Raw genomic sequence first — 23,352 nt, 5'->3', positions numbered from 1 at the left:
AGTGATTTTTCTATGGGTTCTGCATGTCTAGTTCATACAGACTATTGTCAAGTAGTCCAGGCAAGAGCAGTTTCTTTCCCAAATGGCTAACAAACTCCATAACAAGCTTCTTTATGCCCATCATTGTCTTGAAATAATTGGTGCTTCCAGGAGCAAATGTGTCTCACTGTCATGAAAAGTCTAAGTTCTTAAAATATTTAAATGCCATATTCTGTAGGTCTTTGAAGTATTTGAAGATCACTTATTTATTTGAAATATATCTCTGCATATCTAAAAAAACCTATCTAACATGGCTATAAGTTTGATTATTATAAATGGCTATTAACTATACATTAGTGTTGGTGGAGACTGGTCATTTGTTCCTGGCTTCCCAGACAGGATAATCACACAGAAACTATATTATTTGCAATACTGTTTGGCCAATAGCTTAAGCATATTTCCAGATAGCTCTTACATCTTAAGTTAACACATTTCGCTGGGCCGTGGTGGCGCACGCCTTTAATCCCAGCACTCGGGAGGCAGAGGCAGGCGGATCTCTGAGTTCGAGGCCAGCCTGGTCTACAAGAGCTAGTTCCAGGACAGGCTCTAGAAACTACAGGGAAACCCTGTCTCGAAAAACCAAAAAAAAAAAAGTTAACACATTTCTATTATTTTATATTTTACTATGAGGCTCATGGTTTACTGGCAAGGTTCCAGTGTGTCTGTTTCTTGTGGCAGCTACATGTCATCTCACTGACACCACCCATTGTCTCTATATATCTTTTCCAGCCTGTTTATATTCTGTTAAGCCATTGGCTGAAAGCAACTTATTAATTAACCAATGGCAATAAAACATATTCATAGCATACAGAGAAAATTTCCATATCACATTACATTTTTATATGAGCTGCATAAACATAACACCTCAAACAAGAGTAGAAATATACATTTATTATAACAAAATTGATCATATATTTATATCAATAAACCAAATTCCATACCAATGTAAAGTATTTTGAGAGTAACAGTTGTTTTTTGGATTAAAGCAGATTCAATAATCTACCTTTTGTCATCATTTCTTTATTATATCCTTTTTTTCTTTAAAAAGAGATGGACTATGACCATTAATCATTTATAACCAACTTGCTTTAAGTGAAAGCAATCATTTATATACAATGTTTTGAGAATTTTGGCATAGGTTTTTATACTATTTCCCACTGATTGGGGTCACTGATAATCTTATGGAGTTCCTGAGAAAATTTAGAATTATGGTTAAATCTTGGCTATAGTAGTCTGTGGGGCCATATCATCTCAGCCAGTTGCCTTAAAGCTGTTCTGGGTGTTAGATCATCTGGGTCATTGTTCCCATTGGAGACCTCCCAGGGGTCCATTCTTGACCAAATCATATTAGTCTGGAATTAATCCACAGCTTTTTATCTTCTGTGGAAACAAAAGCAGAACCTCTTTTCCAAAGCAGCATATCCTTGGACCCAAATTTTGAAGTCACATTGTCTTTATGTTGGTTTAGCTTAGCAGTCACTACAACCAAATGTCTCTCTGCATTAATAGTCAAAATTAAAAGAAATCATGATAGTATATATAATCTAACTTTCTGTGTATTTGTATTTCCATTTTACAAGGCTCATTATACATTTTTATTATTCTATTTCCTTTTAAATAATCTGTTTATTATCTTTAAATTATTCTTTTAATCTATGAGTCTATCCTTTATCCTCTCTTTCCCAATCCCATATAAATTTATCAAATACATTATGACCTGTTTAGAGCCCTTTTGTCTGAATCTGTCTTTATTGTGCTTCTGTAGTCATTTCTGACCAGGATAGCTTAAAAAATTCTAAGCAGGCATGTCTAGGAGCAAAGCCAAAGCTTTGGCTGTTGACTCTGTCCTGTTTAGGTTTCCATCCTGGCTGAGGTAAGTTCATCAACAGCTCTGGGAGCCACATTCACTGCCCCAAACTCTAGGGATGCAGCAGGTTCATGCTGCCATCAAGTAGCTTGTAACATGCTGCCTACAAACCCCAATCAAGTGTGTTATAGAAGGAACTCAGAAAAGATTTCTGTGTTGCCAGTACATATCAGGAAGCCATCTCTTAAAGAAACAGGGTGTCTGTTTGTCACCAGCAAGCAACCTATCTGAAAAAAATGTGGCTACCAAGAAACTGTGCTTGACTCCCATTTTTATGGGTCTAGAAGCCCTCTTTTCTTTTTAAAAAGCTTTTTTAGGTCTTATGTGGATCTATGCCAGATGGTGGGCACCATTTGTAACTAGGGTTTTCTCTCCCACCTGCCAGTTCCTGAATATCCATTCTAAGATTTAATATTAATTACAAACTGTTTGACTAATGGCTCAGGCTTATTACTATTTTTTACATCTTAAATTAACCCATTTCTATTATAGAACACCACATGGCTGTGGTGTTACCTCACATCTTGCTTCTCTGGTGGCTGCTTGCATCTCTCTGACTCCATCTTCTTTCTCCCTTTGGCTTTCCAACCTAGCTATATGCTGTCCTGCCATAGGCCAAACCGCTTCTTTATTAGTCAGTGGTAATAAAAATAGATTCACAGCATACAGAGGGGCATCCCACATCATAGTTTGCTATAAGTAGGTGAAAGGAAAAAGAAATGTGATGCATGTGTACATATATGTGTGTACGTGAATGTAAGTGCTTATATGTGTGTGTGTTTGTGTGAGTATGTGTGTATGATGGTAACAAGCCCAGAATGTTGTAGTTTATATTTATATTCAGCTATAATAAGTCTATTCAGCTATATTCAGCTATAAGTGTAGAATCACATGATGAAAACGGACAGAATGTTGGAGGTCATTATGTTAAGCAAAAAGTAAAACAGAATCAATTCAGAATAACAAATATTACATTTTCTTTTCATATTGAATGTAGAATTTTTAAGAAGACATGAATGTAGGAAACAGACTACTTGTGAAGAGGACACAAATGAACAGGGGAAGAGAAGGAGAGAAGGGTAATGACACGGGCTTGTACGATCCAAGTGTAGATGATATGTATGAAGATACCATTCTTCTGTACATTCAACGTATATTTTATTCAACTATTTTGGTGTTTCTGTGTCTGCTGTCTTCATTGATTTTGTGCTCATTTTATACACAGAAATATATCATATTATACATGAAAGAAAATCACTTATTAAATGAATTCATACATATGACATTTAAAAATCAACTAGTACTTAAAGATTAATAAAGAAAAATTTACAAATTTGATTATTATGTCTTCAGGCTTTCTTCTTCCTCCTTCTCACAAGAATTATATTTTGTAGTTTCTTCTGTTGCTATGAAAAAAAGAATTATATTTTGTTCTAGTTTTTTCTTCTGGACATTATTTCTATATTCCATTAGGTATTTTTACTCACCTTCATTGATTACTCATAATTTCTAATTATTATTTATGTTTGTGATGATTTCTTGTGTTCCAAAGTTTACCTCCTCTGCCATAAGTTCCAATAGAGATGTATAATTCAAAAATTTATTAAAAACCACATTCATGTCTTCTCTAATTTTTTCCTCACACTTAGTGGGTTTGGGAAGTTAACTAGTAATTTACAAATTCAAAATACATCTTGAACCCAACTTTTTCTTGCTAACTATACCTGTTTCTATGTAAGTTTAGGATATTTAATTTATTATACGGACTTCTGAACAGACTCCTAACTAGTTTTCTTACTTTGGCTACATAGAGACTTTCCATGACTCACTTCAGTCCAGAGTGAAGGCCAGCAATACACTATCATATGATGCCCTTCTGCGTTAGTCATGTGTCCTCTAGACTTCTGTCAGTGCCTTATATAGATGCACCCTCCTTTCTGCTCTGAATGACATCAGTTTGTCTAACATACCTAGATATCCCTTCACATGCTGTTCCCTCGAATTTAGATGTTCATCGTGACTGTTTCTGCTCAGTTAACTTCTGCATGTCCTTGAAGTTCCAAGATAAGCGACTTCTTTCCTAGAAATCCTTCTCCGATTTCCCACTATGATTGGTGTACCTTTCTGTATGCCACTAGGACTGCATGACTCGAAATCTTTTAATATTCCTAATGCCTTTTATTTATCTTGCTATCATGTTAGTAATTGTGCCAAATAAACTTCTAAAGGTCAGTGGTGGTGCTTTGATCTTCCTTTTCCAATTGCTTAGCCAGGAAATGGTAATTATGTATCCTGGGAAAGCAGGGGGGAAGAATAAATGTAGAATTTATTCTAAATGTATCTAGAAGAACATTTGAGAAAAAGATGAAACCAAGAGGAACCATCAAAGCAATTTAGCTGAGCACATCATGCTACCGTGTACAGTGTAATCTCCTAAAAGCAGAGGCATGAAAAATGTCAATATTCTTGTTCTTTTTTTCAGTCAATAAGTTTAGAAGCTCTGTTAAAGTTGTGCAGTTTAGTCCATGTCTATGGTGTTGCTGTTGTGTGTGTACATTTAGAAGGGTAGGAGACTTTCATAATAAATAATATCATAAATAATATCACACATGGCTTCTTAAGGCCTTTTCCAAGTTTTTTGCTTCATTAAATCTTTTTGTTTAGATATTTAAATTGCTTTTGGTGTTCATTTGGGTTTCTCATGTACTTTTAACATATATCTAATGTCTTTAAATATATTTTTCTCAGAAACTAAAGGCATTTTTATATTTATAAAGCATATTTTCTCAGAAACTAAAAATATTTACTTGATTTCAAAATGACTGCTAAATTTTAAGTATTTAGAAAGTATATTAAAATCACAGGCTGAGTGGTGAAAAGTAAGTGCATTTGACAAGGTGCCTCTCAAGCAGCCTTCATGAGCTCACACATTTTCTTTCTTACCGACGGGATTGGAAGGACACAGGTTTGACTCCATGCATGCACTCAGAATTCCCTTTAGCTCCTGCCATTTGCTTCTGGAGACTTCTTGTGGACATTACTTATACAGTTTTTGTTATGATTATAATTAGGGCCTGAAATTATTGTTTGAACAGTCTTAAAATGAGAACACTGAAGTGATAAGAATCTATTACAGGAAAGCATCCTTTGCTGAATGGCTCCTATGTCCCTACATTAAAGGCTGTGCCTGAAGGACCGTTTCAAACCTGCTGCCTGCAGAGTGAAAAGGTGCTTCCTGATGGCTGTGCTGACTTTATTTCCCTATGATTTTCATTAAGGGCTCTTTGTCCTGTGTCACTTGAATGAAGAAAAGCCATCTGAATTACCTGTCTGCGGTTGTGCGCACTCTCATTGGGTTCTGTGGTTCATTTTCAGAGCAGGAAGGGTCGGTCCCACTTGGTCCCTACATCTACTTCTTTTCGATGGTTTTTCTCTCCCCTCAGTCTTCCTTTTCTTTTCTAATTGAATTAAAATTGGGGAAAACATTAGGATGTAGAAATGTACCCTCCACAGCATTTGCTGCAGGTTTTGCAGCCAAAGCCGACCTAGAACTCGATTCGTCAGATGGATCCATGCTAAACAAAGAAAACACGAGTCACATATCTGAGAGTAAAATAATTTTCTCCCTGACCAGAGTAGCACTGCAATGGCATATAACAGCTTTTTAAGATTTTTGACACTAGGAGCTACCTCTTTAATGTGCTCTGAGTTGTTACTGGCACCCCATAGGTATTTAATAAATATTAATATTGCTAAGTTTAATAATAAATGAAAAGGATAAACCCTGTGCAAACCCTGTGGGGGATGCACATGCAAAGATACGATTCATTGTTTCCAAAGGCAACCTTACTTGATTTCAGACATCATTTTAAAGATTTAACATCTTATCTGTTTCATTTTAAAATAATATAAAAACCATTCACAGCCAACTTCTTCATTTAGTGCTGAGTAAAATTTCAGTTTCAAATCAAACAGGAACACGGTGGCATAAAGCAAAGCTGTAGATTCATGATGTACAACTGTATGTGCAGAATTAGGGCCATATGGGGACGTAAAACTAGCCTCTAAATCTCAACGTGTATTTCCTTACGCTCCAGAATAAAATGGAATGCCAATCAGGAACCTGGATCTGCAGTGTAACTGATCTGCAGCCTCTCAGTACTTGTTCACCCACATCCTGCTAACCATGTGTGTGTGCTCAGAAACCGACCATCCTCAGTGGAGGAGGAGAAAGGCACATGAGCACTACTTCCTCTACTGCAGGGAGAGGAGGGAGGGGTTCTGCAGGAGCACTCATTGCTTGCTGCATTGCAAGGAGAGGAGGGGATGTTTGCAGGAGCACTCACTGCTTGCTGCACTGCAGGGAGAGGAGGGGAGGCTGTGTAGGAGCACTCACTGTTTTCTGCACTACAAGGGGAGGAGGGGAGAGTTGTAGGAACACTTTTTACTCACTCAAATAGTAAATATGGAAATCAGAACCGAGTCTCCCTCAGTTAAGTCCACTTTCATCTTTTGAGTTTAATGACACTAACTATGCTCATTATGTCCAACAATTATTTATTCACAGAAATGAGGGGTCCTTATCCTGTAAGATTGTCTTCCTGAATCCCACTGGAGATGGCCTATAGCACAGTAAACAACTAACTTGTTTAAATTGCATTCAGGCCCAGGCTTCACAGAATCAAATAGGCTATTCTTCCCCTCAGAGTCTGGGACTGAACTCAAGATCTTGCACTTGTTAGGTGAGTCATCTACTACCAAGGCAAATACCCAACCCCAAGTGAAACTTTTCAGAAAAATGAAGAGTTCATAAAATCAGACTGATTTTACTTACATCCTAGCCTCCCTGAATATTGCCTTGCTAGAAAGAGAAACTTCTGTGTACAATTCATCCTTAATGATCTCATCTACTTGTTTGCTATCTTGTTATCTGCATAAAAGGCTTATGTTTGGCTGAATAACTATTGCCCTTATAGGCTCATATTTGATTATATATCCCCAGTTGGAACTGTTTGGGAAAGAGTAGATGGCTCTGTCCAAGGAAGTGCGCCACTGGTGAGGCGGGAGGTGATTTGAGATTTCTAAAGACTAGTGTTAGTCTTAGGGTCTCTGCTTCAAATTTGTGGATCAGGATGTAAGCTCTCAGTTGTTTCTGCTGCCACGTCTTTACTCCATTATTATAGACTCTACCCCTCTAAAACTATAAGCCCCAAATTAAATGTTTTTCTTATATTTGACTTTGGTCATGGTATTTTTATCACAGCAATGGAAAAGACACTAAGACAAGGCTCAATTAAACTTGTTTTTTTTTTTTTTTCCTGCTTGGATAATGAGATTTGCCACCAAGCTAGAAAATCTGAGTTTGATAATTTGGGACCCCCATGATGGGAGGAAGGAAGTGATGCTTGCAAGTTATCTTCTGAGCCCGTCATATGAGCCCTAGGGCATGTGCACAGCCGCATGCATAAATGCACACAATGAATACATGTATAAAATCCTTTCTACAATCTTTTAGTTGGGGCTAAAGAGATGGCTCATTAGCACATCCTGCTCTTTCAGGGTATCAAAATTCAGTTCCTGGGATAAACGTTGGGCAGCTCACATCTGTCTGTAACTCCAGCTCCAAGAGATCTGGCACCCTCTTCTGGATCTTCCAGACACATGTACTCGTGTGCACATGCCTATATACAGAAACACATATACACATAATTTTAAAATAATAAGAGTAAACCTTTAAAATATTCAGTTTCACTGATGATACTTGTGTCCACAGGAACCATTGACACATAAAGCACTTCACTCGTACAAGAAATGTAAGAAAATCCATTGCAAAGCAATGGCTTGTATCACTCTCAAAATCCGTTTAAAATATATGATGGGTCTGGAAACATCTAATCCACATTCCTCATAACACTGGGTGTGTTGTCATACAGGACCAAAGCACAGAACCAAAACATGGGTCCAGCAGAACAAAATTGCAGTTGAAAATTTTCAGTTTCTAAGATAGTACTCCATGATTCAATTTTGACATGAGAGAGGTTGGATTACCTCGTGTAACATCCCAAACAGTGTCAAAGTGCATTATGGCAATTGATGGTAATATTAAACAGGCTTGAAAGTTCTTGCCAGAAATGACACCACGGTTCATGACCACACTGACTTGCTACAGCTAGGCATCTCTCTGGAAAGCATTGCTTGTCAAAGATAAAACACCCTGACGTGCTTGCATGCTTGAAGTGTGAGTTCCATGCAGACCACAAATTTGGAGCCTCGCCGCGGCTACCAAATGTGCTCAGCTTGCTCTTTCTCAATTAGCCTTGAGACGAAAGTGATTTGAGTCCCATATTTATATTCCAATCATAGCCGGTGGATTAAATATGGGCAAAATGGAAGTGACCCCATGTAGTAGTGCAGACAGCTTTGAAGTATAACCCCACCAGTGCCCCCTTCATAGAGTAAGCAAAACATCTCAAAGCCAGTTTAAAAGTTGGTCCTTTGCTTTTGTTTGGATTCTTTAAGTAAAACTGTCAGTGGGGTGTAGGGAAAAATGTATTTTCAGTATTATCTCAATGCTGTTTTCAGTGGGATCAGAAGTACATGTGACCTAGACAGGGTCGATGAGACAGAGACAGACAGGAAAGAGGCAATTAAACCTATACTAACTCAGCATTTTCTAGACTTTCCCATAGCCTCATACATCTGACACCAAAGATATAGGAGGGGAGAGCCAGGCTGAAGAGCTTAAAAATGTCAAATCACGATCTAGATATTTTCTTTTATAACAACCATTATATAGTGATCGTATGACAGGGTTGACACCAAGGAAACTCCTTGTAACAGCAGAAGGCAATCAGGGGATCAAAACATAGGATTCAACACACTTTTGTGTAGAAGTTACCTTGATTCAGGAATAACTAGACTAGCTAAAAGATAAACAATTATATTTGTATTTGTTATAAGGGGAAAACTCACAAAACAGGAATGAGATGTCCAAGCTCAGGTGTGCTGCAAGTGAACCACAGAGAGAAAGCACCTGGGCTGAGTGCCTGTTTTGCTCTGGGTCCCAGAAAGCCAGACCCTAACTTGGTCCCACTACTTGAAGATAACTGGCTAACAAAGCTTCTCCATGACCTCCCCCTTTTGTCTAAACAAGAGCAATCCAAACCCAATGCAAAATAATAAACAATAGGAACAGATATCAAGTATAAAATTACAACCATCATAAATAATATTAAGCAAGGAACACATGATAAATGTTTTAATAAACATTCTATCCCAAAGAGTCTACATTATGCAGTGGAAATAGGCTTGGCTAAATCATAAGAGGAAGGTAACTATGACTATCCAGTCTTCAACCCCATCAATGGCCTGAGAAGGGAGATAATATTACTTGACTTGAGCAGTAAATGACAGAGACAATTGGCTACCTGAACAGTCACCCAAAGTCTCGTATGCAACACTGAAGCAACCTACTTTGGCTAAGGCCTAGCATAACTGACAGATCATATTCAGAGGTGGAGAATTTTTCAGAACTGTCTTACCCTGTCGTGGCAAGGTTTGACCATCCTTTTCCTTGTGTCCTGCTTATTCAGTCCAGAAACCATGTATTTTGCCAGTGGTTGAGGCATGGGCAGTTCTTTACCCAGAGGCCAATTGTGCCAAGAAGAAAACAAACTCTAAGTGGAGTATCTTTGGTGCTCAATATTCTCTTGGGTATAGATTGGTGCTGTCAGGAGCAATCATGTCTTATGTCAGTAGAACCCTAAGTTATTTAAATGCCGTGGTCTACAGATTCTTGAAGTGGTTGAAGATCACCTATCTGGACAGAATATAATCTCTATGTATCTAAAGAACCTAGTTAATCTGACTATATGTATAACAAGCATGAACAACTCTTTACCTATAATATTCAATACATGTATAACTTAAGGACTAAGGTTTTATGTCAGAATATTAAATAATCTGTAAACAAATGTGCATCAAATGAGGACAATGACCTAAAAATATAAACAATGTATAAGTATCTTGATCAGAGGTAAGAATAATATGAAATGCAGTATGAAAATATATCCTAAAAGTTGTATCAATATACACAATGTCCCAAACAGAGAGGTAGAAACATGCATGTATACAATCTGACAGAATAACTTTGCATAGGTGTACAAATATTGTAAACAGAAATAACAAATATAATTTGAACTTGTATCAATATACAAAAAATTATACCAATGTAAATTATCCATAAATAACTCTCAAGTATTCACTCTATTACCCACTATTATTATCCCTTTTCTTTTTTTATCTCTGAACCTACATAGTTTCCACCCCAACCCTCTACTTGATACAGTAATAATCAACAACCCCTATACAGTGTTCCTAACCCTGAGGACAAACTTTTTTGGGAGAGGGAAAGTTGTCCTCTGGAATTGCTTCCTGCTGTCATGGCAGCGATGTTCTCTTTATGGGATTCTGCAAGTGTAAAGTGTTGGTTATGTTTCAAGATTACTGTCTAGTATAGTTGCAAACCATTTCTGAGCAGTTGATAGGGTTTTTTCAAAGTTCTGGCCAGAACATCATAAGAAGGGGCACCATGTCAGCAGCTGGCATCCAAAAACTTGTCTTATAGCAGCGCTATCAGCATCATGATGTCATCTCAACCAGGTGGAGTTGTTGCTGTGGGGCCCCATCTTCTTCCTGGAAACTTCTAAGATTACTGAAGGAAAAGGATCTGTTGCAAACTCTGTTGTTCATTGTGGAAAACTTAAACATTATTCATATAGACATACATTTCAATGAAGAATACAATATAAACAAAATAGACATGGAGAAACTAAAATTTTTCCTAAAGTCTTTCTTCTGTCCCATACCAGATGGCTCCTACATGGGACAGAAACTCTGAATGTTTCTTTTAACAACATGCTTGTATTTAGAGCCATTGTCCAACTCCAAAGCCACACACACAAACACACACACACACCCACACACACACACACACACACACACACATGTTTGGATCACCTGTTCTGTCCTCATAAGTTATATTCCTTTTTCTTGATGATCCTTATTGGGTAGTTATTTTGCCTTCTGTCAGCATCCAAATATCCAGGGTCTCTTGAATTTTTGAAGCTGTGTATTTTCCTGTAAAGATATGAGCAGAATCCTGCTCCAACCCTATATGATTTCCTTACCACCTGTATGGTTGTTACCATTGTGGATGATCTGTCATTTCTCTTTCTCAAGAGATTTTTCTTTTTCAAAGCAAATTTTTATTAATTTTGATAGTATTCATAGTTTTTTTCTCCTGTGGAAACAAGAGCAAAACCTCTTCCCCAAGATAGCACATCTCCTGGTTTCCATTGTGAGGTCAACACATCTTTGAAATACACTGGCTGATTTAATTCAGATGTTTTTTCTATTATCCAATGTATCTCTACTGCCATTGTTCCTTTCTCATTAGTGTAAAGAAAATTCAAGGTTAATAAAGCATTATGCAGTCTATTTCTGGTATCTTTTCCATCCGTTTCTGTTTGTTTAGCATATTCTTTATAGTTCAATTTGACCTTTCTATAACTGCCTGACCTGTAGGATTATTTGGTATACCTATGATATGCTTTATATTATAATAAGTAAAAAATATTTCATTTTCTTAGAAACATATGCTGGACCATTGTCTGCCTTTATTTGTGCAGCAATACCCTTGATGGCCATAACTTCTAATAAATTCATGATTACTGAGTCAGCCTTTTCTGAGTTCAAGGCAGTTACCCATTGAAAACATGATTAAGTATATATAGTGTGGTGCACATATTTTAGTTTTCCAAATTCCATAAAGTGGAACACATCCATCTGCCGGATCTCATTCCTTTGAGTACCCTTTGGGTTACTCCCTGCAGGCAACAGTGTTTGGTTATAGAAAAAACAAGTAGGACATCTTTTTATAATTTTCTTAGCTTGTTGCCATGTAGTAGTAAACTCAATCTTTAAACTTTTGCTATTGACATGATGTTTCTTATGAAATTCTGAGGCCTTCAACACACTTTCAATCAGTAATCAATCAATTTCTGCATTACCTTGTGCTAGAGGACCTGGCAGACCCATATGGAATTGGATGTGTGTTATGTGTATAGGACAAAGCCTATTCCTGATTATGTCTTGCACCTGAATGAATAATGAAGTAAATTTTGTACCACCTGGTATAAATTCAGTGGTTTCAACATGAAAGACAACTCTTTCTGCATATTCTGAATCAGTAACTATACTGAGAGATTCTGTAAAATCCCTTAGTACTATAAAAATAACATATAATTCTGTCTTGTGGACAGAATTATAAGAGCTTTGTTCCACCTTACTTAATTCTTCTGAAATGTAACCTCCATCCCCTGATTTATTTTCATCAGTATAAAAAGTATGGACTCCAGTTATTGGTGCATCATGCACAATTCAGAGAAGAATCCAAGAAGTTCTCTTTATAAGGTTGAGTCTATCACCTTTGGGATAATTGCTATTAATTTCTCCCAAAAAATTAGCACAAGCTCTTTGCTGTGGTTTATTGTCTTCCTATAACTTTTTTATTTCATCATTAGTAAAAGACACTATAATATCTACTGGGTCTAAACCTGCTAATTGACAAAGCTTAATTTGCCTTTTATAATTAATTAAGAGACTTTTCTCACATAAGGTTTTAATGTTTTACTTGGTTGATGTGCTTAAAAACAAACTATTCTAAGATAATATCATCCCTCTACATTTAAATTTCTGTAAGAGAAATTCTGGAAGGCAATATGACTAGAATATAATTAAGACTTGAATTTACTGTATTCACATGTGCTTCCTAAAATTTCTCTTCAACAATTGTCAATTCTTTTCCCACTTCAGCTGTTAATTCTCTGGGACTATTCAAGTCTTTATCACCATCTAAGGTTTTGTTTAAATTAATTATTAGATCAGATGTTATTCTAATAGTTGGTTATAGACTGGAAATGGCTCCTAATAATCTTTAAAACTCATTAAGAGTTCACAATTGGTCTCTCCTAATTTGTGCCTTTTGTGTTCTAATTTTCTGTGAACCTACTCTGTAACCTAGTAATTAACAGAATCTCCTCTTTGAATATTTTCAGCAGCAATTTGTAATCCCCATTTAGGCAAAACTTTCTTTACTTCTTCAAACTTCAAACATTCTTTCTAAAGTATCTGCAATTGAATCAAATAACAAAATGTCATCCATGTAAAGGTAGATTATAGACTTAGGAAATTGCTTACATATGACTTCCAATGGCTAACTAACAAAGTATTGGCTCAAGGACAGTCCATTGATACCTCCTAGTAGGCTGAGAATTATTATAAGTAGGCACTGTGATGGCAAATTTTTCTCTATCCTTTTCTTGTAAAGGTATAGTGAAGAAATAATCATTTAAATCAATAACTATGAGAGGCCATCATTTTGGTAACAGAAAATGCAGAGAAATTCCAGATTGTAGAGGAACCATAGGTTAAATAACCTTGTTGATGCTCTAAGATCTGCCACCATTCTCCATTTTCCAGATTTCTTTTTAATAACAAATAAAGGAGAATTCCAAGGGCTGCTAGATTCTTCAATATGGTGAGCATCTAGTTGCTCTTGTACCAGCTGCTCAAAAGCCTGCAGCTTTTCTATTAGAGGCCACTGTTTAACCCATATTTGTTTTTCAGTTAACCATTTTAAAGGCAGGGCTGTTAGTACCTCTGAAGGTTGGTCAGTTGCTTTGTGTTCTTGTACAGCCTGAATGGCTGGTGACCTTTGTCTATAATATCTTCTAATATCTTACCCAGAAACACAAGTTTTAGCAACTACAGGAATGTTAATCTGGGTATTCCATTGCTGTAATAGGTCATGACCCCACAAATTCACTGCAATATTAGCAATATTTGGTCCAGCCTCCCTCTCTGTCCTTCTGGTCCTATGTATTCGACCCATCTCATGCTCTGTTTCACTTGAGATAGAGTTCCAGTTCCAAGGAACTGACCATCTACCTCTTGAAGAGGCCAATTCAGTTGCCAAGATTTGGGGTAATGATACCTACATTTGCACCAGTGTCTAGTTGGCCTTCAATAAATATGCCATTTATATACACTCTTAGATTTGGTCTTTGATCTCTTATAGAAGTCTGCCAGAATATATGTTTCCTATGTCCTACTGGATTGTTTGATCCATCCTTCACATCTATTCACATCCTTCACATCCAGACCAGTATGATATTTTATAGTAGGCACTGGATTTTTTTTTTTAGTTTTCCTGGTGAGACACATTCTCTACAGTAACTGGGAATGATTGGACCATGTTTGTCATGGGGGTCTGTGAGAGCCCACCCCCAAGGATTTTCCCAATGGTATTGGGTTGCCTTGCCTATTTTTTGTTGACCTACATTCATCGGTCCAATGTCAGCCTTTGCCAAGCCTCCTACATATACCTGAAGACTGAGTCCTCCTATTCCTGCCATTCCCAGAGGAGACATTATTCCTAGGAATTCCTTGTCTATGATTGCTTCTCAGATGTCCTATTTTACCACAATTAAAACATTTGGTATTTTGATGTCTCCTCATATCATTGGAAATTGCTTCTCCTATTCAAGTTTTAGTACTATAGTCAATTGTCTCAACATGCATTGTATGCAAGAGCCATTCATTCATTTAGTGCTGATCTGACCTTTAAAAGTCCAAGGATCCTTTTGCAATCTAAGTTAGCATTCTCAAAAGCCAAAGATTCAATTACTACACGTCTAGCTTCTGGGTCTCTTACTTCTATCTGTACAGCCTTAGTTAATCTTTGTAAAAAGTCACTAAATTGTTCTCTCTGACCCTGTTTAACCCTAATATATGATTCAGTTCTCTTTCCTGATTTCTTAATCCTGTCCCAAGCATTTAAAGCTGCTGTGCTACATAGACACAAGGTGTGTTCATCATAAAGAGCCTGATCCTGAGGATCAGAGTAAAGTTTCTCTCCCAGAATTTGATCTTGGGAAATCTCAAGTCCTTTTGCTTTTCCCTGTTGCTCTGAAATTTTCACTTCTCTCTAGTAACACTTCCAAAGCAACTGAGGTCCATTTTTTAGGATTGCTGAGATTAACTGATTCTAGTTTTGTGGCATTGCTTTGTTGCTTGAAGCCCATGTTTTGACCATTTCCCTAATGAAGAAAGAATGTATTTTATAAGATACAATTACATGTTTAATTTCCTTTAGATCAGCCATATGTATGGGATCCCATGTATATTCTTTGACTACCTTAGGGTATTTAGTGCCAGATGCTCTTTCTTATGATATCACCGGAAAGGCAGGTACAACTATGGGTAAGTTATTCTGGAGTTTGATACATACTGATAAAGTTACAGTTTGTCTTTGTACTTTTTGTCCCTGGTCATCAAAATCAATAAATTTCTCAAACTTTTCAAATCTTTTTACCACTGCCTTTTGTAAAGTCTGCATCTCCTGTCCAGTGTTCTGCTCTAATGCCCTCACTGAGAATTCTAAGGTGTAGTCTGTCCAGTAAGTAAAGATAATGTCTCATCCTTGGATATAATTTTTATAGCATGCGTATTAACTTTCTGGAGAGACATTCCAGTCACTCTATCATAACCTTTCGACAGAGTCCTATTAATACATTCAACAGTACTAATTTTCTCAGACAATGTCTCAGTACCCTCTGTCACTGACTGGGTTTTGTTTGGCAGATTGGTTGTATCCTTCTCCAGGGTGCTGAATTTCCCTTTTAGTTGATCATTATCAATCTGTAAAGACTGTATGATTTCTAAAAGTGCCTTGTTTGACTGGGTTTTGTTTGTCAAATTGGTTGTATCCTTCTCCAGAGTGCTGAATTTCCCTTTCAGTTGGTCATTATCAGTCTGTAAAGACTTTATCATTTCTAAAAGTCCCTCATTCTTGGCTCTATTATGAAACCATGTTTTGAAGGAGAAAATATGAAGGACAAAGCTAATCCCCAGAATCAAATAGAGGGATACAGGAGGAAAATTCATATAAACCTTGCATAATATCATACATGGTATAAGTAAAAAAAGCTATTGAACTCCTGGATTTTTAAATTGTCCATCATCTTGCCCTTATTAATTATAAATTTATAATCTATACTTTAAATTATAAATCTTACCTGTGGTTGAGTTTGAACTGAAGTAGGTGCAATAACCGCTACCTGCCAATAGGTGTTGTGGTGCACTTGTAGCTTTGTGATCGGTTTGAATCTGATTTTAGCATTAAATGCTGAAAGACATGCTCAGATTAAAAACAGTTATCTAGTGTAAATCACAGACTGTGTACTCCGTGTAAGTTCCTGATTGGTTCACAGTCACATGAGCACAAAGAAAGCATGAATGCGGGAAAGCCTGCGTCCCATACTGGACCCAGAAGCCAGCTGCGCAGTCACAGGTGGCCAAGGCTCTCTGAGACATTTAAGGAGAAAACATGAAGGACTGCTGCTAATGGCTACTCAGGGCTTTTGTGCAGGAATTCTATACTCAAATGAATGGCATTGAGCCTGACGGCAGCTGGCTAGAGCCGCTGGAGACCTGAGCCCCATGATTCTGGGTGCCAACCGTAGAAGTTAGCTTGATTCAGGAAATAACCAGGCTAACTAAAAGATAAACAATTACATATGCATTTATTATAAGGGGAAAAATCATGAAACAGGAAGGAGATGTCCAAGTTCAGCCACGCTGCAATGGAAGGAGAGAGAGGGGGGAGAGAGAGAGAGAGAGAGAGAGAGAGAGAGAGAAAACCTGGGCTGTGAGCCGGTTTTTCTCCGGGTCCCAGAAAGCCACACCCTAACTTGGTCCCATCTCTTGAAGATAATTGGTTAACAAAGCTTCCCCATCACTTATGCCATTCTTAAAAAACAATTTTCATTTTTCATTTTTATATTTCAGTATTATCTTACACATTCGTATCAGTTCATGTAAGACATAATACACATTTTCTTTAGGCTCACATTTTCCAATGACTACAAAACATTTGGTCCCTTTTGTAGATTAAACATTTGTAAGCTAAACCTACAATTTACATAATCAACTAACATTAAATATCCAGCCTATTGTGGGCATCATCGAAGGCAAACATCAAACAATGAAAGGTCTGAAATTCTATCCTCGTGGACAGCATCCCCTTGAGGGGAGGCAAAGCATAAATAAATATGAAATAAGGTGATGGTAGTGATGAGAATTTTAAAGAAAGAAATCAATAGGAAAGGTGATAGAACAAAGTCAGTAAATAAGAGTCCGTTAGATGAGAGATGAGTCAGGAAGACATCTCTGACGTGGGGAGATTTATGGAAAAGCAGTTATGGGATCTCTTAGAGAAAGCACTGAGCATCAAGAAGAGGAATCGCAGGAGCCTGGAGGTTTGGTCATGCCGGAGATTAGGAGGAACGAATGAGCGAGTCCACATGGCATATTCTCCTCAATGAGAAAGAAGAATGTAATGAGGTCAGTGTCACAGAAGGGACCAGGTAAGCAGGATGGAGACTTAGGACACAATATAGGAATGGTATCCACTAACTTATTAGTCTGAAGGCTTGAGAGCAGTGGACAGTGTGGGCCTACATGCTGAGAGCTGTGCAGAGGGCAGGCAACAGACATAGGTCGGCAAAACGAGGGTTTGCAACAATCATCAGGCAGTCACTGCAGTACCAGCCCAGAGAGGGAATGGAGAGTGGAGAAGCCAGACTTAGTCACAGAATAATTGTTACAGATGTAGGACAAAGAGGGGAAGTTAAGGATGGCCTCAGAACTTTTGTTCTACACAAATGGTACAACATATATTTAAAACGAAACTCCCACGTAAGTATAAAAAAATGAGAAACTCGGCAGTAAAGGTGTTTTTCATTTGTTTTAGAGCAAGGTCCATACATTTTGTTCTTATAAAACAGGCCTAGTAAACTAGAAAAGAGGCAGACTATCTTTAAATTCACCCACCACGAAAAACAAAATTTTGTTGTTACTTTTTGTTTGTTTTTGATGCAGGGTCTCCCTCTGTAGCCTGGAATTTCAGGCATTCTCCATCACGTCAACTCCCGATTTCCTAATTCAGCCTAGGAAACTCACTTACCACCTTTCCTCTGTATTTCTTTAGTGTCAACATAATTATGTTTATCTTTTCCCTCCATGTAGTGCGTGCCATAAAAGCTGTGGACCTTGGTGTTTATGTGTACACGCTGCATGTGGAAGAGGCCCTTGGCAGATCAAAGCTAAATGTGCTTGGAAAGTCCAACTTCAGTTCAGGATTAACTTGCTTCAAACCAGACCTAAAAGTTATATATGAAAAAGCTATTATTTTTTAGTTTTTTTCTTTTTTCTTTTTTCTTTTTGCTATGGAACGTGTTTCATCTTAGTGTCTCTGAGGACAGTGAGGAATTTTAAGTTAGAGTGGCTACCTCTGAAGAAACTCTGTTCCTTTACCTTCAGATGAGTTAGGAATATGATTCAGGTTAAAAGAAAAATGCACACGGACTGTGAGGTAGGTCTAGGCAGCAATCTTAGGATCTTTAGTTCCTATCCTTATTACTCGTGAAATGAGATAATTGTAAGAGCATTGCATGAAGTATATGAATTGTCTATCAGCATCTCTCTCTATGTGTATCATCTGTTACCAGCATTATGAATTTTAAGTGATTGGATATCAATGTCAATGTGATTACAGAAGGGCCTGGACCATAATAAGCCATCGATAAATAGAATTTCCATTGTAGTTTGCTCGTTCCGAGGCATGCTGTGCTCATTCATCTCACTGAGATTCTCCATTTCCGCCTCTAACTAGACTTTCTTCCTTTCTCCATAGCTCCCTCCCCCTCACACCTTCTATTTCTCTGACTCAACTGGTTTGTCTTATTCCAGGGAACCTTCCACCCTTCAGGCAGATGAGTCTACCCGTACCAGCCCAGGTCTGTAGTCTCCTCAGCACCCAGTATAGGTTTGACTTATCAGAAGATCTCAACCAGTATGTTATTTGACTGGTGGATAATGGTTCTATGAATATCACATACTTACTTATTTTCTCAATTGTTTTGGAGACTCCTGACCAGGCTAACACAGACATCCAGAAGAATGTGCTTGCCATAAATCTTAGACTCTCTCTCTTTCGCATTCCTGTAAGTATTCAAAAATACGTTATGTGAAGTTCTGAGGATTAGAAAACCATCAAGTGGCCGTGGAGGAGACAAGGAAGGCACATGAAACCCACCGTAGATTGTTTACCCTCTCCCTTTCTGCTACAACGGCCGTAATTTTAAAGGTGACCTAAATTTATGCCAGGTGTCTTAAATAAAAATGGCTACAGTTACATTGTAAAATCAGGAAGTAACGGAGCACAGATAATCGGAAAACTACAGCCCAGAGAGCAACAAACAGAAGGGCAGGGAATAGCATTACCTGGTTCTGTAATAAACACCAACTCCCCGCAAGGAAGCCAGAGACTTGACTCGGCCGAGAACACCACTCTGTGAACAGTTTCCTGAGTACATTCTCAGCATTTATATTCCACAGCCAATGACAAGACAAGATCAAGATTATCCACCCCAAAATTTAACTAATGGCTGTAAGCCTGAAGAAAAAAAAAAAAGCAATCTCATGATCTGACCACGTAGATTAAAGGAGCCACATCTGAGACATCAAGAGAGCACCAGAGTTCCCGGAATCCTAGGCAGGTACAGCTAGAAGTTTAGCTCTGCCCTTTGGAGAAGAGTGGAGTGACCCATCGAAAGGACAGCACACATTTGAGACAGACAGCAAGCTATCATTCAGCTTTACACAGTACAGAGCAGGGTGTCAGGTAGACAGTTCAAGGAGAGCACGGCTTGTGGCTTCCAGATCTATGGATCTTTGATTAGATGGGATCCTAGGATACAGTTTTAGGGTGGAGTGGTAAAATCAATTTTAAAAGTGTTTTTACAATTGTTCAGTACGGGTGTGGCGAAGATCAGATTCCCGGAACTACCAAGCTCCAGGAATAGGAGCGCTCCCCTAGTGGTGGTGCCCTCTTTCCTAATCACTATTAATGGTCTGAGAATTGTTATCCGCACCCAAGCAATGGCTGCAAGCCCGTAGTGGTCCTCAGCAGAGGAGCATCTGAGAACACAGAAGAGCCACACAAAGATGTCTCCCGCATCTCCTGGCCCACTATGGGATTTGCCTCCCACTGGGCAACTTTCTATAAAGTTAATTAAACAGAAGGGACGGGGGAGAAGAATCACAGACACCATTGCTGTCAATACCGCTGTCACTGAAACATGGGTATGTACACTGGGAAGTGCAGAGTTAATACTGAGGTTGGTTCTTCTGCAGGTGAACAGGGAATGTCTCCAGCTGACTCCAGCTGTACCTGCACCTGCTTGTATCGGGATCTATCTAAAAGAGGCGCACAAAAAAATACGGCTTTTAGAAAGTCGTCTGTGGAGAGAAAACCCATCAGAAAAGCATTAGAGAGCAAACAAAGGCTCAGATTGGTGCATCCACTAAATAATTTAGTTGAAGAACGGCAGAGAGAGGTAATAACATGGATTAAAATAACCGTAAGCACGTGGGCAAAAACAAGCCAAAACAAGTGGGCCATCTCTTGAAAGGATGCACAAAAAAGAATATTTTTCAGAATTAAAAAAAAAACCTACCATGTAGATGTTCTCACAGTTCAGGCTAATTGTTTAAATTCTACAGAAATGGAAGTGGATCCATCCAGAAATGGAAGAGGAAGGCTCTGTGGTTTTGATTAACCTATTTGGCCCTAGGCAGCCTCTATTGATCCTGGCTTGACTGAGCTCATGATATTTTTATGATAGTCAGGGATTTATTTCTGATGAGAATGTTCCCAAAACATTTATGCCTTTCCAGATATCTGGGGGAGGGGGATTTTCATGTTCTTGCAGGCAGACTGCTTCCAAAGGATGGGACACTCTTTAGCTGAAGTCCATGTAATTACTTTTAAACCCTGAGAAATGAAGGGCACTGCCAGTGGGTCCTGCTTTCTTTGGAGTCATCTTGGCATTTTGAAAAGTGTTGGGTTAATGACTGTGATTCTTGCTTTCTTTAGCCTTTCATCTGCATCACCTAGATTCTTGATCTCTACTTCATTAAGAACTAATTCTTCAAGAACACTGTAGGTTAATACAAACCATCACTGAGATTTACTACATTCATTAATTCTTCTGTACCAATTTCTTCTTTGATTTTAGGCAGGCAAAATTCAGTGTTATACAAAGTTATCACAGAATCTGCTGCAATGGTTCCTGATGAACAACTGTGCTTGTGTGTTGGTCATTAGTTCCAACACAGAGTGAGCACATGACCACAAGAAGCCTGCTCCCTATCTTACACAGAGATCTCTGCATAAAAGGAGAGCCAGGTCACCCTACATTCGTAACCAGCTCACCTTTATGGGCTTGCATTAGGATTAAAAGCTAGAGCAAGCATCTTTGGGTTTTACCCAAGAAACATTGCACGTACAAATCAGAACTTTGTACCGAGGATCCCGTAAGTTTTCCTCTGAAGATTGCTAACTGATTGGTGATGAAGGTGTGAGCTTGCAGCACTTAGAAGTACAGTTTTACAAGCTCCCTGAAGCCTGGAATTATAGAACGTCTACAACCTTCAGGTCCAAGACTCCTAATTGTTCGCAGCTGATTGAGGCATTTCTACCCTTCAGGCATGCTTAGCTCCCATGCCTGTAAAGGCAGTTCCAAGGGGAAGTTCCTCTGAGGGTCCATACCCTCACCAGCCCTTTACTGTGCAACCTCAGGACCAACACTTAATGGTGGAGGAAGAAGCAATAAGCGGTTCAGAGTTTCCAAGTGCTTTATATAAACATAAACCTACTGACTTCAGATCCAAGGTAACTGCAGTGCTGGCTGCAAAGCAAAATGCATCTGATTCTCTTTTTGGAGGGCTGCTGGACAGAATCCCAGAGCCTGTCTATAATTACAGAAAACTAACCAGAGACCCAGCCAAGAAGGGCTTTACCTCTAGGGTTAAGCCCTAACCCCCCTCTCCCCTGAGATTTGCATACAATGATCTCATGCATGTTGTTTGAACTCAATTGCAATTGGCCAAACTCACAGCTCTGAGTTGATGTGGTCAATCAACACAATGTTTGAAATCCTATCAAAATCCACACATCTACTGTTATAGGTTTAGTGCTCATTAGGTCCTCTGCATTCTTTCCTGTGGGATTTTGGACTGACAGAATAGAATTTTCTAGTATGCTAAAGATTTTAGTGCTGACAGATGTGAGAAAAACACTGGCACAAGAGAAAAAGTGGAATATTTTCACACTTAAATAATGTATTTCTCTTTAGGAACTGACTTGGATACTTGACGGCAGGAACTATTTTTTCTATCGGTTTGCTCATCTTCAGCTGCCACTTGTTTATGAGCACAATTATTATTCCTTGGGATAATCTTAGATCAAAGATATCCAGATACCCAATCCTGCTTTTATATCAAAATCTGTTCTACATCAAGCACACAGGACCCACTTGAAAGCCCCTCTCAGCACCCTTCAGTAATACAGTCAAAAGGTAAAAAAAAATCCCACTCAGCTGACATATGCACTTCTTAATATCAAATCAAAAATGAAGTTCTTCTCCCCTGCAAGCAGAGCATATAAAACTGTCACTTGATAAAAAAAAAAGACTATACCCTTTAAAAGTTTTAAAGTAGTGGGGAACTTATTTTTCAAAGAGTTTCATCATAGAAATCAGTGGGTGTTATTCTGAAATTTCCTCCTCTCTTAAAAAAATGTTGAGATTGTCTAAACTGATGGCGTGACCACTCCAGGAATGGTTGAGGGGAAAGTATGAGGGCAAAAACTGCCAGAAGCATCTGAAAGAGTCCAGAGCAGCAGCAGCAGGAGAGAGAGAGACAGAGAGACAGAGAGAGAGACAGAAAGAGAGACAGAGACAGAGAGAGAGACAGAGACCGAGAGAGAGACAGAGAGACAGAGAGACAGAGAGAGAGACAGAGAGACAGAAACAGAGAGACAGAGACAGAGAGAGAGAGAAAGAGAGAGAGAGAGAGAGAGAGAGAGAGAGAGAGAGAGAGAGAGAGAGAGAGGTAGTAGTAGTACTAGTAGACAGAACATGGCCAGCAGACTGAGCTTGGCCATGAGAGAAGAGAGAGAGGCAGAGCAAGAAATGAAGACAAAGGGAATCCAAGCAAAGGAAACCAAGAGAGGGCAAGAGAGAGGACTAAGAGAGGAAGACAAAAGAGAGGGAGCTTAGCTATGAGACAAAGGTTTGGAGAAGAGATTATTAGCTGGACAGAGGGAAGCCCTTGAGCTGGAGATGTTTAGGGTAAAGGCAGATTGAGAAGAGCCACACCAGCATGGACTCTGAAACCTAGGAACGCGCTTGTGCTGCTGAAGGAACCTGGAGGCCAACATGGGTTGTGGTGTGCTAATAGGCACCACAGGGAGCCATTTA

Source organism: Arvicola amphibius, chromosome 12 (assembly GCF_903992535.2).
Source record: "Arvicola amphibius chromosome 12, mArvAmp1.2, whole genome shotgun sequence".
NCBI classification, from domain to species: Eukaryota; Metazoa; Chordata; class Mammalia; order Rodentia; family Cricetidae; genus Arvicola; species Arvicola amphibius.
This window is presented reverse-complemented; position numbering follows the sequence as displayed.